The 16,234-nt window shown below is 40.8% G+C and overlaps 1 long non-coding RNA gene across 2 annotated transcripts; it reads right to left on the bottom strand.

Moving 5' to 3' along the window:
- Positions 1-3,404: 3,404 nt before the first annotated feature.
- LOC124163516 lies at positions 3,405-15,933 on the bottom strand. 2 transcript variants are annotated; one of them, XR_006865782.1, is made up of 4 exons: positions 15,864-15,933; positions 15,627-15,681; positions 15,382-15,514; positions 3,405-3,688 (listed from the first exon to the last, which is right to left on the bottom strand). It is a non-coding gene; the product is annotated as an uncharacterized LOC124163516 (long non-coding RNA). The 2 variants fall into 2 exon arrangements; XR_006865781.1 differs by lacking the exon at positions 15,627-15,681 and having other exon boundaries at positions 15,864-15,925.
- Between the last annotated feature and the right edge of the window lie 301 nt (positions 15,934-16,234).

The following is a 16,234-nucleotide window of genomic DNA, read 5'->3' as shown; positions in this document are numbered from 1 at the left end:
GGATGATTAAATAAAATTATTAATTTGGAAATGTTGTTTTTCATTCACTGCAAATTTAATAGCACTTCCCCACACTTCAAGCGATAGCTTGAGATATGAATTGAATAGGGAGGAAAGTCTGAAGGATACATGTCACTCAATAGAAACAATATAACTATATATTTGAGTACAACCTGGCTTCATACAATTGTATGCATGCAAATCATGAAGATTTTACGAAACCACCACCACCACATTTCGTTAGCATTAATGATGTGTCGCTACTGATTGTGAGGTCAAAGCCACCGAGTGCGTCAACCTGGTTGCGGATGGTCGATCGAGTATAGAGGTTAGCTGCGAGATAAGCGAGATCTCTCGTCGAATGAGCAGTCGCGCAAAAAAAACCGACAGTGTTCTAAGGAGGTGTTGGTCTATCCTTGGGTTAGGTAGACCATTTAATGGTACCGAAACCTGCGAAGATACCGTGACTTGGCGACTGGGGGCCGCCAATAATTATAATTATGCCTCTCATCACTCGGGGAAGAGGGCAGCAGCTTCTCTTCTCATGTGCGAAGTTGGAGACCATACTGGTCGGTACATCGACGTACATTTCACTACGAGCAAGGAAACATTTACTTTAACAACTGCTCCACTCACTTTATATCATGATACATGCGACGCTCCGCGCGCGTTTTCCAAGAGCCACGGCCCCTTAGAAATCCCAGACCCAGCTTTGCCGTCTAATTTTGTGGCAGTTGGAACAATTTTTACCCCTTAACGCCTTCGCCGGCCAGGTGAGAGGGAAAGGGACACTCAGCTGCCTAGCGGAAAACAATTCGGAACGGCTTCTCCGTTTCTCGGAGATCGGACCTAACATTATAACATCAGATTATGACGATGAAGAAGTAGAAGATGTCTACCAAGATATAACGGAAGTTAATTAAGCAGGTAAGAGGGGAAGATAATCATTTTAGGTGACTGGAACGCCGCCATCGGCGAAGGTCAAGACGGAATGATAGGTGGTAAATATGGAATAGGAAATCAAATGAAAGGGGAGAAAGGCTACTTGAATTCTGCACTCAGCATAGGCTAGTAATTACCAACACTTTATTCAAAAATCCCCTGCGAAGAAGATTCACGTGGATTATGACAGGAGACCTTATCAGACTCCAAATTGACTACATTCTAGTGAAACAAAGATTCAGGAACCAGGTGAGAGACTGCAAAAGTTACCCAGGGGAAGATATCGACAGTAGCCATAACTAAGTTGTGATGAAATGCCAACTAAAATTTAAAATAATGAAGAAAGTCGAGAAAACATCCGGCAAGTTGAAAAATTGAAGGTGGTTTAGCAATAACTGGCTTTTAAAGAAGCTGTAGAAAAGAGAATAAGGGGGAATACCACCAATAAATCAGTGGAAGAAAGTTGGAAAACCATTAGAAGTGGTCTGCAGGCAGCAGCTGAGGAAGCCCTTGGTAAAAGAGAAGTCGTTATTAAGTAGCGAAGTATTAGATTTCATTGAAGAAAGAAGAAAATAAAAGGCTGCGGAAACAGAGGGAGAGCAGAATTGTTACAAGAGAATAAGGAACGAAATATGTCGTAAAGCGAGGAAGGCTAGAGAAGCGTGGATGAAAAATATTTGTGATGGCGAACAAAATAATCTTGTATATGGAAAAGTTGAGGGTGCTTATAGGATAGAGAGAAAGTACTTTAAGGAAAGGGGTGTAAAAAGTAATACCATAAAGGACGAAAACTGTGAACTAATAATTGAAAACGAAGACTAAGGGTTGAGATGGAAGGAATATCTGGAGGATTTGTACAAAGGAAGCAGCCTTAGAGCATCTGAGTATCCACACAGTCCCTCATCATTTTTACAATACACAAGACGGTGGTCTAGACTCCCTTTGAGGTATCTCAGCACTCTCTTAGCACACGCCCAATGTTCATCACTATAGCAACTATTGAACTGGCGGAGATAGTTTACTGCCTGTGCTATGTCGGGTCTGGACCACAGGCTTAGATACATCAAGGACCCAATCAAGTTCAGGTGTGGCACATTAGGCATCTCACTCGCATTTCTCTGCAAATACAGCCCACTCTCAAAAGGAGTTTTCACCGCGTTGCACTCCAGCATTCCGAACTTCGAGAGAACCTTTGTCAGATAGGCCTTTTGGGAGAGAAAATTATTTTTATTCTCTCTATCACGAAAAACACTCACACTCAGAAAATATTTCAAAGAGCCACGGTCTCTACAATCAAAATTGTCTTTCAAGCTCTTCTTCAACAAACACTTATCATCATCACAATTAGACATGACAAAAATATCATACGCATGAATGCTCTAATCTCTTGTGCCACAAATCAGCATGTGACACATTAACAGCTGCCAGCGCCTTATGCTGTTCTACTTCAAGATTCAATTTATAAATGCCATACACTTCTTTTGCAGTAACAAGCGGTTGAACCATTTATCTTAAAATTCTGCAATTTATTGATCTCGCACCTCTCACTTATCCTGGTGGGTATTCCATACCCCCGGTATTAGTTGCACCTAAACCCCCCCCCCTCCCAGCCTTAATTCGTAACTGCGCCCCTGATAAGAATCTCATACGAAAGGGAATAGCTGGAGCAGGGGTGCAGCTAGGAATAAGGCCTAGGGGGCGTTTTTAGAGGCAAAAAGGCCTAGGGTGTGTGGTATACCCGCCAGGATAAACGATAGGCGCAGGAGCCGTCCCCGGAAATTTTTAAGAAAAATGGTTCTAAATGGTGAGTTTTATGGCTTTCTGAGGGATATTTTATTAATCCTTACACTCTTCTATAAGTTAATTAATCAAATGAAGTAGAATGGATTAAACTAAAAAGTTTCTCTGAGCTTTGGGGAGGGTTTTATCACCCAAACCCCCTCCCTCCCCCTAGCTGCGCCACTGAGCTGGAGAATACCTGGTACTTTGGGGGTAGGTGGGGGAGCAACATTGCCACTGACCACAGAATAAAGGCTGAGGCAGAGAGGTACTTGCCATCCCAACCTCTTCCTTACCTGGGCTGCAGGGGCAGGTTGAGGTGTGGGTGTCAAATAATACACCCAAATCATTTATTCCTCGGTCAGTAAGAATGATGCAACTCTGCCTAGGAGACAGGTATTCCCAGTACATAATAATGTTCACAGAGGTTTGGCTAAGCAACACCTACCCCTGAGGTCAGGGCAAGGAAGAGGGCCTCTAGGCTGAAAGTTCCAACATTAGAACGGAAGGTCCTGAATATACATGTATTGGTACAAGGGTGTGCCCAGGATCAAAACTAGACAATTGTCATTCAAGTTGTAAAATTTTAGCACCGATAAGGTGAGCGGAACCAGCATTTTAAGAAAATTATAACAGAGCTTTATTAGTCTTTAAAATTATTTTAATTTTATTTGCATGTCTTACACTAGTTATCATTTTTCGTAGGTTTATAGAAAATTGTTCAAAACATCCTTTACAATCAACTCCCGATTTTTTCGCTATAGAATTTTGCTTCTAGGGAGGATGGAGGGAAGCTGCCCACTTCTGCTCCCCACTGAGTGCACCCACGCATTGGTGTGACAAGGCACACAAATTGCATAAAGTCAAGGATTCTTACAAGTGACACAGCCAGAAAATGGTCATGCTGTTAGGCGTTTGGGCCTCATATGTGGCCCTCTGAGACCAGCTTCGAATAACAGGGAATCTGCTGCAATATTCAAAGAGTGATTACTATAATGACCTTAAGGGACATAAGAATGTAAAGCTACTGAGATGACAAGAATGAAAAGTGATCATACTAAAAATGGTCACTATGAAGAAACATGATAGACCACCATTTTGGCCCACATGGCCACTGAGGATTTAATGAATAGTTGAATGATTTGGGAAAAATAAAAGAATCATCACGTTTACATTGTTGTCACTCAATAGATAAAAAATACTCAGCCAAAAAGAGGTCACCTGAATACAAGTCAAAAGTCGTCAAGCACTTATAAAACAAAACACTTATATAACAAAAATAATCACCAGCATAGTTAATTGGCAGGCACTAAAATGGCAACAGATATGGAGAGATAATTAAGATCACTTGTACGCAGTGGCACAGCGAGAGGGGGGTTTAGGATGATAAACTAGGGATGAGTCGATTCCAAATGTCGATTCTCGATTCCGCCGATTCTCAGGCACGGAATCGGAATCGAGAATCGATCGCCTCAAGTCTGTTCCGATTCCATCGATTCCAGGAGACATGTTTTGAGCATAGATGATTATTGCCGGCCTCGGTGGCGCCGGGGTAAAGTCCCCGTCTGCCAACCTAGAGGTCGCGGGTTCGAATCCCGCCTGGGTGGCTTGACTACCATCCAGGGCATGGATGTTTGTGAACGTCTAACAAGTTAATTGTAAGAGAGGACAACTCTGTCCTAAATTCGCTTGTATAATAAAGACAAATTATTATTATTATTATTATTATTTTGGGGCATAAAGTCTGCCACACACCGAAGCGGCCGCGGTGTCAGCCTTGCCCGCGCGGAGAATACGCCTGGCACACGGGTGCTGCGACGAACATGCCTAAGAGGCCTCGGAAACATGAAAATGTCGGCAAGAGCGGCAAACCGACGAACCCTGAAATACCTCGTGTTCATGAGCAACTCTCAGAGAAAAAATTGGAAACCACAGGATCGGGAAGTAATGCATGCGTTCTCCGTTCTTTTATTAACCGCCGGTCACGGCAAATCAAATTACTGCGATTATGAATCACATTCGGAGAATTCATCTAGACCACCAATTTTATAGTATAATAGATCGAAATATATTTTTTTTTTTTTCGAATGTTATCTGAAGTCTGATGATAGTAAAAACGTGCAGAGAGCGAGTTTTCCTTTGAAAAAAGTTTCTTATAGGTACGTTTTCCAAGGAGCGACTATAGCGATGATCGCTGGGCGATGATCGCTGAGCGATGATCGCGACAGCCTGCATACGTTGCTCTACAATGTAACCATTTTCCAACACGCGACTATTGCGGGAGTCGCTTACTTTGATCGCTGGGCGATTATGGTATCCTGCCCAGAGAGGGGTAGGAATCGCAGTCGCCAGCGATTATTTGCCGGTGAATGAAGTGATATCATGGCGTGCAGCACCACAAAATTGAATTTTTCATCGGAAGAAGACGAAAAGTTGACTGAAAAGGTGAGAGACCATCCAGCACTGTATGATTTGCACCATCCCTTATACCGGGACATACGTGTGAAAGACAACATTTGGAAAGAGAAAATTTTCTTCGACTGTAGATGTGTAACTGCGCCGGGTTTCTTCTAGCACTAGTGTGGATATAAGCTGTCATTAAATACCTACTACGTAATTCCTAATCGGCAATTGGCTTCACTAATATAATACAATATTTAATTAATTGCTAACTTGGGAATGGTGGATAATAACTTCAGTGGTAAGGGCTTTGTTTCATATCAAGGCAAAGTTTCCAAAGGGTAATTTTGCATAATTTCAGCACCGCTTTCAGTAGGAATCCGATAGCTCCGTGGGCAACACTTTACTTGCATTTCGATGGCATATTATAAATGAGAAATTTGATGATTTGGTAATTCTTTATTCATAATAATACATTCATAATATTTTTTCTCTCCATATGAATAATAGACAATAAGCATTTTGAATTTTTACGAGCAATACATCCACAAATTACAAAATTTCTCTTGCGACCTCAAGTGATTTCATTTTACCTGTATCTAATGCCTTGGCTGACATATTTTAAATGGATCGAAGTAATTTCTCCGAGTGCTTTATGTATGCTTTAAATTTATCAATAATACTACTTAAATCATTTAAAAATAACATTAAAAAATTGGAGGGCATTAATTTTTGTCCGTTCTGTTCACATGATGGTTTTGCCATCCTACACTGCCCTCTCCAATAAAGTAGTCTGCAAAAGAATCTCTCACAGAAAAACCTTCTTGATTTGCAAAACCTCCAGTGCCAGCCAAACTAATTAGATTTTGACAAGGCAAATCTTTTGCCGGTTCAAAATCACAGTTGGTTTTTCCATGTGATGAAATGAAGTCATCTCTTAGCAGGTTGTGTAAGCAGCAAGAAACGATGATGGCGTCATCAACTCGTGAAGGTAAATGAATGGGAGTGTAAAAAATCCTGAAGGTTTGGGACAACAATCCAAAAGCGTTTTCGGAAACTCGACGAGCACGGCTAAGCCTGTAATTGAAAATAGCTTTTCGCTCGTTAGCTGCTGCATCAGTTCTTGGGTAGGGTCTCATCATATTTGTATGTAATCTGAAGGCTTCATCACCAACTAACACACATGGAAGTACCTTATCAGAATTAGGTAGTTTACGCGGCAAAGGAAGCAGGGACCCAGTAGCAATTTTTTTCCCAATGTCTGACCTATCAAAAATTCCGCTATCACCTTCCTTTCCGTAGGAGCCAACATCAATGTACATGAACTTATAGTTGGCGTCAACCAAAGCCAGCAGAACGATGGAAAAATAGCCCTTATAATTGAAGAAAAGGGAACCAGTCTTACTAGGACAGACAATCCGAATGTGCTTTCCATCTATAGCACCCGCACAATTTGGAAAATTCCATCTTTGGTAGAACTGATCTGTTTTACTTAATACTTCTTCAGGCGATAACGGTGGCAAATACAATGGCATTAGCTTTTCTCTCAGGACGCTCAATGTAGAAGCAACAATCTTGCTTATTTTACCGGCAGATATTCGGAATTGAAACCGTAGAGAATGATAAGACTCTCCAGTCGCCAAAAACCTGCGAAAAGTAGAGTATAATTATACTTTTGTTTTTCAACAATCTTTATTCAATACTTGATAAAATGTTTTCCTTCTTTCAGTGACAGATTGTAAAAAACGATGGAAAAACATTAAAGAAACTTATGACAGGAGAAAAAGAGCAAGGTCACCGACAGGCTCAGCGGCTGCTCCCGATATGGAAAGAAAAAAGTGGCAGCTAAAAGAAAAGTTATCTTTCTAACAATCAACGGAGGCCCCCAGAAAGACCATATCCAATGAAAAGGATACGGCTGATGTAGAAATCACATCCGAGAGGGAAGTAAGTGAACCCCAACCTGAATGTGAGCAGATCGAAGGAATATGCGTAAGTGGGGAATCTGGTTCCTCGGTGAACTCGGCAGACAGAGTGAATGTTGGTGGAGCCAATAAAGTGAAAAAAAGTGCTAAGGATAACTTTTTAATGCACCTAAAAGAAAGGGACCATGAACGCAAAACTATCATAGAAAGTTTATTAGCGGAAGAAGAGGATGAAGTGGACTTATTTTTTAAAAGTATTGCTAAAACAGTTAAGAAACTTAGTCCAGATTTCATTACCCAAATAAAATTACAAACTTTAACGCTTGTTTCTAATTTTGAGACCGAAATGAGAAGGCAAGTGGAGCGTCAGCTTCCCAGTCCTTCCTTGTCCACTACCTTTTCCACTCCCTCACCAGCAACTAGTGGATTAACTCCACTTAGTGGGAATTCTCTACCAGCTTCACCAAGTGATTATGGTAGGCATGACATTTATGAAGGAGCGGGTGTGAATTCTTACAGTTTTTAAGGTAGTTGCACTGATTTTAATAACCACTTTATGTATCCAAATCATTTTAGAATAAAGAGATTTCTTGTCAACAACTCCAAAATGTAACATGAATTAATTTCCGACTTACCTCAAAGTAAGTGCAAGCTTTTCATCAGGTCTGATTGGATAGGGATGTCTGTTGAAATTTATCTTCCTTATGCCATCCTCTATTAAGCTTAAAATAAAATTAAACTGGGAGGGGTTCAGACGGAAAAATTCGCAAAACTTCTCACTGTCTCCTCGCAAATGGTTTTCGATCAGCATATGTGAGTATCCCTCTTCACTCCTTGTTTTATATATCTGATGCTCAGACTTTCTCTTGGAAATAATGATTTTCTCTGCAATGTCGTCGTCGTCTTCTTCCTCACTCAGTAAAAACGCTAGAATACGCCTCTTTTTATTACTCATGCTCTCACGCACTTGCACAGGTAAAGAGTTTGGAGACTACTGGGTTCTCGCTTCAGAAGAAAATCGCAGTCGCTTTTAAGAAAACACCAAGGCGGCCGCTAACCAGCGATCATCGTCCAGCGATCATCGGTCAGCGATCATCGCCCGGCGATCATCGCTACAGTCGCTCCTTGGAAAACGTACCTTATAACTACGCGCTGAGAGCGGTTTATTTATACATGTAACATTTTTAGACTAACACGCGTCTGCGTCAATAATAAAAAATTTAGACACATTCGCGTTTGTATAGCCCAGTTTTATCAATTCAACTCTTGAGAAAGTTGATACTTGCTTAGCATAAGCCGCCGCGGCCTCCGGGCGGACTCGACAGGATATGTTCGGCCGCCACCGCGCGCCAGCCAGGCTGCTCTGGTATGTATGGACGCGATGAACGCTACATTATTGTTTAGCCACCGCGGCTAAACGAGAATGCAGCCACCGCGGCTATTTTTATTTTTAGGGATGGTCGGATCGGATACATCGGATCCAAATATCCGCGGATATTGCCCTTCATCGGATATATCGGATCCAAAGTTGCGGAAGACATCGGATCTGGATCCGAAATTTTAAATAATAGCTTCAGTGAATGCAACGCCCAATAAGGGTGGAAAGAGTTCCGATTCTCTCTTCGAATGCGCCATCGCATGCGATTCTTGTCCTACTCATGAACTGTTTTGTTTGAAAGCTTTCGCAGAGGTTACGAGTAGAATTTCAGCCGTGGCCAGGATTTTCAGCCAGAAAATAAAAAAGGCAAAATACGACTGGCACATAGTATGGCTCCTCCCAAGATATTGAACAATCATCGGGGGAATCTCAGCGCCGTAGGATAATAACCATGTCAAAAGTAACTACGTCGCAGATTTCAGAAAACCACCCTCGGCCGTCCATCAGCTCGTGCCTCAGTTGTTTTTTTTTTGTTTTCCGAAATCACACGGACCATAAATCATTGTTTTCTAAGGAAAATATCAAATCACATGAAAACAACTGAAGCGTGTTTCATCTCTACCTCGTCTCACCAACTGACCTTTTCTGGCCTACCTGCTTCAATTCTCCATTTCTAGACGACACATGCTAAGAGAGTGACTTTCTGGGCTCGAAGATATCTTGATAGCTTCGACAATTAGATGAAATGCACGAGATTTAAAAAAGAATTATACCAAACGAGATGCATTCCTGACGATATTTATGTTTATTTTTCAGCTCTAATTGATTGCCACTCAGTTTTCTATCTACAATTAGACTTTACTGATATGCAACATTGTCCAAACCGCACAATTTTCAAAGAAACAAGCGCCGCATTAACCCCTCAAACAATTACAGACGGATTGGAAACGCCAACTGCATATATCACATAGCGCGCCCGGCTTTGCTTTGAAGGCAACGACGTCAGTGAAGCAAGATCTGACTTCTTCGTCCTTGACTCCCTCATTTGTAGCCTCGTTGTTTGAAATACGGAGGGCGCGCGCTCCTTCCTCTCCACCTCTCCTTTACGCGCTCCTTCCCAGGGGCGTATCCAGGGGGAGGGTCCGGACCCCCCCCTCCCCGAAAGACAAAAACACAATTATTGTCCTTCACGAAAGAAAACAAAATATTGAAAAATCAGGAATTTACAAAATTTTTCTTTAGCAAAACAAGTTTTTTTCGGCTATAAAAAGTGTTAAATTAGTTTAAAACCCATTATTAAGTGCCCGGTTTTTTCTAAAATTTTCCCTCCTGGTTTTGGACCCCCCCTGAACGAAATTCCTGGCTACGCCACTGCTCCTTCCCCTCCACCTCTCCTTAACGCGCTTCTTCTGCCCACCCCTTCCTCATGCCGAGCGGTTGAACACCTCGTCGCACGTGACGTTAATGCCGTTTTAAATACTGTTAATTGTGTTGCTGATTGCGCAGTTGCATTTTAATTCAATGATACACCGATAAAAATGTCTTTCATTTTGTATAAACATTTCCATGGAGATAAGGAGAACAAATGAATGCCGTGTGCGTGCAGTGTGGCGGAAATTATCGCGAGGATATGCTAAATCCACCTCACCATACTGAAGCATTTTCGGGTGAAACACAAGTCGGTATGCAATGAGAAAGTAAATTTCGGGGGAAACATGCGTGAGGAAAATTAGAATACAATCGATGGCAGGGAGGTAGCCAGGAATTTTGTTAAAGGGGTGTCCAAAACCAGGGGGGAAAATTTTCAAACAACAGGGTACAAAGGAGAGGGTTTCAAACTAATTTTAACATCCTTTATAATAGAACAAACTTCATTTTTCAAAGATTCGTTAATTTCTTTTTTTCATTTTTGTAAATTCATGATTTTAAAATATTTTGTTTCCTTTTGTGAAGGAAAGTAATCGTATTTCTATATTTTGGAGGGTCCTCTCGCTATGCCACTGGTCAGTGGTTCATCCTAAGATTTATCCTATTTTCATTTCCAAACCCAAGCGTAACAGTTTAGGTTCTGAGCATGTTAAGATGCTTTTAAAAAACAACTTGAAAGCCTATAAAAATGATTTTAAATTTATAAAAATATTAAAATGTGTGTGAAAATCTAAGAAGCATTCCATTAATTGTATGTACCCAGAATAAACTTGAATAATGACTTTGTTTGATGGCAGGAATTTGAAAATGCATTTGGAATCGAAAATATCCTATTCGAAAGATCAGGCTCCAAAAATCCTGGATTCGTCCATCCCTAGTTATTTAATTCTATTCAATTTTTAAATTTTAATGACAGCAATGCTACAGAAAATCAAAATCCCACCTGTTAGAAGGAATAAGAACCAATGGAATCGGAATCGAGAATCGATTTGTAGGAATCGGAATTGGAATCGGAATCGAAAAAAAGTGGAATCGACTCATCCCTAATAAATATAGTTTCCTCGTGATTTTTCTAACAATTATGTTCCCCGGACGAGAGTAAAATCGATCTTGACATTAAAAAAATATTTTTCCTTCGATCATCGGGAGAGATGCAACTACAGTGGATTCCGGTTAATTGGGACATATCGGGACTTCTTCACTTCTCCCAATTTAGCAGCTGCACCAATTTGGCGAACTATCCTGTAGATGGGAATAAACAAACGTTGAAATGATAGAAATAAGACTAAAGTATGTTTATAATGCAACATAAGTTTATTAAACTATTAATTTGATTAATAAATCATTGAGTTTGGTTAATTTATTATGATTTTTGAGAACTATAGCAAATTAGTTAAAAATATTTTTCACAGCCTCAGGCGAAGCTGAATGAATGTCTTTTACTAAGTCCTATGAAAGAAAAGTCCTATCCTAAGAAATGGATTGGAGCTACATCCGGGAGTTGTATTCCGGATGCTTCGATGAACTCTTTCAATCGTATACATAGTGGCTTAGTGGCTCTCGTTCTTATAATAAAAATTCTTAAAAACTTTGGATTAAAAACAATGTTAAAACACGGGTGACCTCTTGAGGCTAAGATTTTTGCCGCGTAGTTCAACATCAGGATGTTTCTTCGGCTCTGCAAAGGCGGCTCTCCAGCACCTGCATAAATGCTAAGCACCGGGCTGGTGCGTAGGCACCAGTTGAGAGCCGCAATCCTGTGTTGTGCAGCGTCGTCAAGGTTCTTAAAATTGACTCGCGGCCAGACGAGTAAATAAAACTCCCATAGTCCAGCCTGGACCGAACAAGTGCGCGATATAGTAAAAGCATCATGCTGCGGTCGGCGCCCCATGAGGAGTGGGTTAAAAACTTTAAAATATTTAGGGTCCTAAGACAATTATTTCTTAAAAACTGAATATGTTCCCGCCAATTTAATCGGTGGTCTAGGGTCATACCTAGGAACCGAGCCGACTCCACGTACGGAAGGGGTCTGCCATCCAGTTTTAAAACTGGAGGGGCAAAGTAACCTCTCTTCCGGTGAAAATGCACGCATTTGGTCTTTTCCGCTGAAATTTTAAAACCATTTTTCCGTGACCAGTTGCCTAGGTTATTTAATGCTAACTGTAGTTGTCTGGCTACCGATACAAGTTTGGACGACCGGCAAAAGATTGCCAGGTCATCCACGAACAGCGAGCTCATCGTTGGGGCTTTGACACAATCCGCCACGTCATTTACGGCTATCGCAAAAAGTGTCACGCTCAATACGGAGCCCTGTGGTACCCCATTTTCTAGGGAATTAGATTGCGATATGTCTCGGCCTATTCTGACCTTAAAAGTGCGGTTCTTTAAAAAAATTGCAATGAATATTGGCAGATGGCCTCTAAATCCCCATTTGTGGAGCGTCAAGAGTATTTTTCGGCGCCAGACCCGGTCGTAAGCCTTCTCTAGATCAAAGAAAATACCAACAACGTGCTGACGAAGGACAAAGGCCTCCTGGATGTAGTTCTCTGTCCTGACAAGGTGGTCAACTGTCGATCGGCCGCGTCGGAAGCCACATTGGACAGTGGAAAGAAGGTTTCGACGCTCCAGCCACCAAACAAGTCGTCGGTTCACCATTCTTTCCATTACCTTACACAGACAGCTGGTGAGGGATATTGGACGATAGTTGTTCGGATCGGATTTATCCTTGCCCTGTTTTAAAATTGGAATAACTATAGATTCGCGCCAGGACGGTGGAAAGCTTCTCTCTGCCCAAAGTTGATTGAAACATAAAAGAACTTCCAATAAAGCTCTCTCTGGAAGATTCCGGAGAAAGGCATTATGGATCTCATCCATCCCTGGAGACGTGTCGCGGGAAGCTGCGATTGCTGATTTTAGTTCCCAAAGGGAAAATGGGACATTGTAGTCCGCCAGTGTCCCCCTATCAGCGAAAGAAAGTGTATGCGATTCACAGCGTCTCTTCAAGGATAGGAAGGAGTCCTCATAATTGGAGTTGCCGCTTATGTTAGCTAACAGCCGTCCGAATATCTCGCTGATGGCGGCCGATGAGGTTACGATGTTGTCACTGTTTTTAATGCATGTGACTCCATGCTGACGGTGGTCACCACAGATACTCCTCACCTTTTTCCACACCAGCGACACTGGTGTCCGGCAGTTTATCCCTGATACAAATGACATCCAGGAGTCTTTCTTCGCCTCTTTGACCACCTTTCGGGCTTTGGCTCGAAGACGGCGAAAGGAAGCCAAATTTATGGCTTTTGGGTATTTATTAAAAATTCTTAGCGCTCTCTTACGTGCCTGAATAGCCTTGGCGCAATCGTCGTTCCACCATGGAACGGAAGGCTTCATACGGGCGTGTCCTGACCTTGGCACACTACTATTTGCACATTCGACGATACTGTTTGTCAAAAAATCAATATTCTGGGTACCACAGCAGCTTTCGTTAAATGTAAAATGGAATGATTCTTTAAAAAGAAACCAGTCGGCTCTCCGGATACTCCAATTGCTAGGACGTAAAATATTGGGGTTAAAATATTCCTCTCTATTAATAGTAATGGGGAAGTGATCACTCCCACATAGATCGTCGTGAACATTCATTTGGAATTTGTCCATTAATTTGCACGAAGTAAAACAAAGGTCAATAGTCGAATAATTGCCGTTAAAACTATTAAACCTAGTTTTCTTTCCGTCATTTAATAAAACCAGGTTAGAGACTGTTAAAAACTGCGATAAAATGCGTCCTCTCCGATTGCACTGTGCTCTGGAGCTACCCCATAGTGTATCATGGGCATTAAAATCACCTACTATAATAAAGGGTTTGGGCAGTTGGCAGATAAGGGCGTGTAAGTAAATAGCAGATAAGGGCGTCTACGCTATCTTCATGGAAGCCAATCATACCTATCACACAAAATACGCTATCTCGGATTTCAATCTTGGCCTCATGAGTTAAGGCCGATGCGCGCTTTGCTATACTCTTAATGCCTGACACATACCTTGTCTTAGCCATGACAGGAGGTTTACAGGTGACTGGAGTCCTTAATTATCAGATGGAGCCCAGCATGTGACGACTGTCGCAGGAAAATCTGAGTATACACGAATTTGGTTTGGAATATCTTATGGATAGAAAAAAGAACGGAATAATCAATCATGGAAATCATTTACAGAACTCAATTATAGGCCATTTTGGACAACAAATACATTTCATAAACGCATTTCAATAGCTTTTATCGCAGAGGTACGGAAGAACGTATCTTTATCTGAAGGTGTTTGCGCAAAGCCACTAATTTTATAATCCATTTCTCGGAATGGAGAAATTCTACAAGAAACAAGGTAAAGCACCCACAAACCTAATAGCTACAGACAGAGGAACTTCCTCAAATGCAGTTCCGTGGAACGCAATAACCAAATCGTTACGCTGCTTTGCCAAAGAAAATTTCTTCACGTCTTAGACGTCTTCATGGATGTGGTAATGCTGAAAAGTGTGTCGGAGTTTAAGATCACTACTATTGTCTATAAATAAACATATCCAAATAACTGAAAAAAGCCATGATGAAGGTGATATACCGAAATTTTGACAACAATTTGCGTGAAAAATTCTTCAAATCGTATACTACAAGACACTGAATCAACGATAAACATAGAGATCAAGAGAAGGGAAAAAATCTATTTATGGACTTTGCTAATGGGAATAGAGGAACACATCAGGTGAAAAACGTCCCTAAGACTTCTGGAACGCAGTCCAGCAAAACGCTTTATAATGATGCAACTTCCCCAATGAAAAAATTGTATAAACCTGTATAAAATTTGTATACATTCTTATGTACAAATGTATAAGAATATATACAAATTTTATACAGGTTTATACCATTTTTTCATAGGGGTTAACTCAGAGCGCTACCCTGCTGGTGAAATGCAAAGCACTTTCGAACATCTTGTTGCTTATATCAGGATTTCCGCAAGTGAACGAATTAATCCCTCTCACTTGAAGAGAATTTCAGAATTTTGAATTGAATGAGTAGGACTCACTCTACTGGAAGTGCTTTGTGATGCCATTCTTTCAATCTTAGACAAATCAAACGCTTCCATTAGTTGGGTCAAGAGCACCATGGCTATTTAATCAATAATGAAAAGTTACGAAGAAACATAATTGAACGACCATCACACAAAATGTCATGGTCGCGGCACGAGTAGAAAGTAACTCAAATAAGGACACATAAGTCCAGAAAGCTTCTTCCGTGACATTAATACCTACCTCAAGGACCAGATGTATACTGTTGACATGATATAATTATGGATAATTGTGGTCAAAAGCATATCTTGTTAGAATTCATCAATAGATTTAATATTGAAAAGATTCTGAGGTTGGACGAGATGACGAAATTTTAGTCCCAGAGCAAGGTTATCCGCCGATAAGTATCATGAGAAACACAATCAAAAGTACAGGGGCCAATTGAAGATAACCCAATCCTTAATGAAAAGGTAAATACTTACACTTGCTCGCAGCAAACAGAAAATGGATCATCACTACCACTTTCAGATCCATCATGAGTCCTTTTCCGGACTGAAGAATTCATATCCCTGTTAATCCATCCGATATTCTGTCCATAAATATGTTTAACTGATCCTATATGAATTCAAGACATATTTATTGAAGCATGAATGAAACTTTTATGATAAATAATTGTGCAATATAATGATTTCTCTAAGATTCTAAAAAAAGAATTAATTTTCGGTACACCCTCCTCCAATTTGAATGTGTAACTTTTTTGCTTCATAGATTCCTCTACTAACCTGAAAATCACAAATAAAACATAAGATAAATACACTGAATTGCCAAAATAAAATCGTGACATAGAATTGCAAAGAGGATCGGGTAACTTTAACCTTGATACAGCCAGTTTTAATGGATGCCTTTACTAATTGATTTTAATTAGCGGTTACAACTATCTAAGTTACCATTTCAATTCACTTACCATAATTCACAAACTCTGTAAAACCTCCATTAATGACATTCTAAGCGTGTTAGTACCATGCTGTAAATAACAACAGCAGAAAGCGTGCGTAAATCAACAGTATCCAAGGAGATGAAACTCGATGGTAGACTCCATAGGCTATAGCCACCGAGAGAGAAGGTTTTCACAATACTTTCTTTTTATGGAGTGACGCGAGTACAAGTGATAAATCTTGAGAATGGATATTCATTATTTGTGCCTGGCAATTACTTTGTTATAGAGTGTCATGTAAATTGCATAATTTGACAGTAAGTGACTTCAGTGGCGCAGCGAGGGGGGATTTTGGGGGATAAAACCCCCCCAGAGCTCAGAGAAATTTTTAAGTTTAATCC

The sequence above is a fragment of the Ischnura elegans genome, chromosome 8 (genome assembly GCF_921293095.1).
Source record: "Ischnura elegans chromosome 8, ioIscEleg1.1, whole genome shotgun sequence".
Lineage (NCBI taxonomy): Eukaryota > Metazoa > Arthropoda > Insecta > Odonata > Coenagrionidae > Ischnura > Ischnura elegans.
This window is presented reverse-complemented; position numbering and strand designations above follow the sequence as displayed.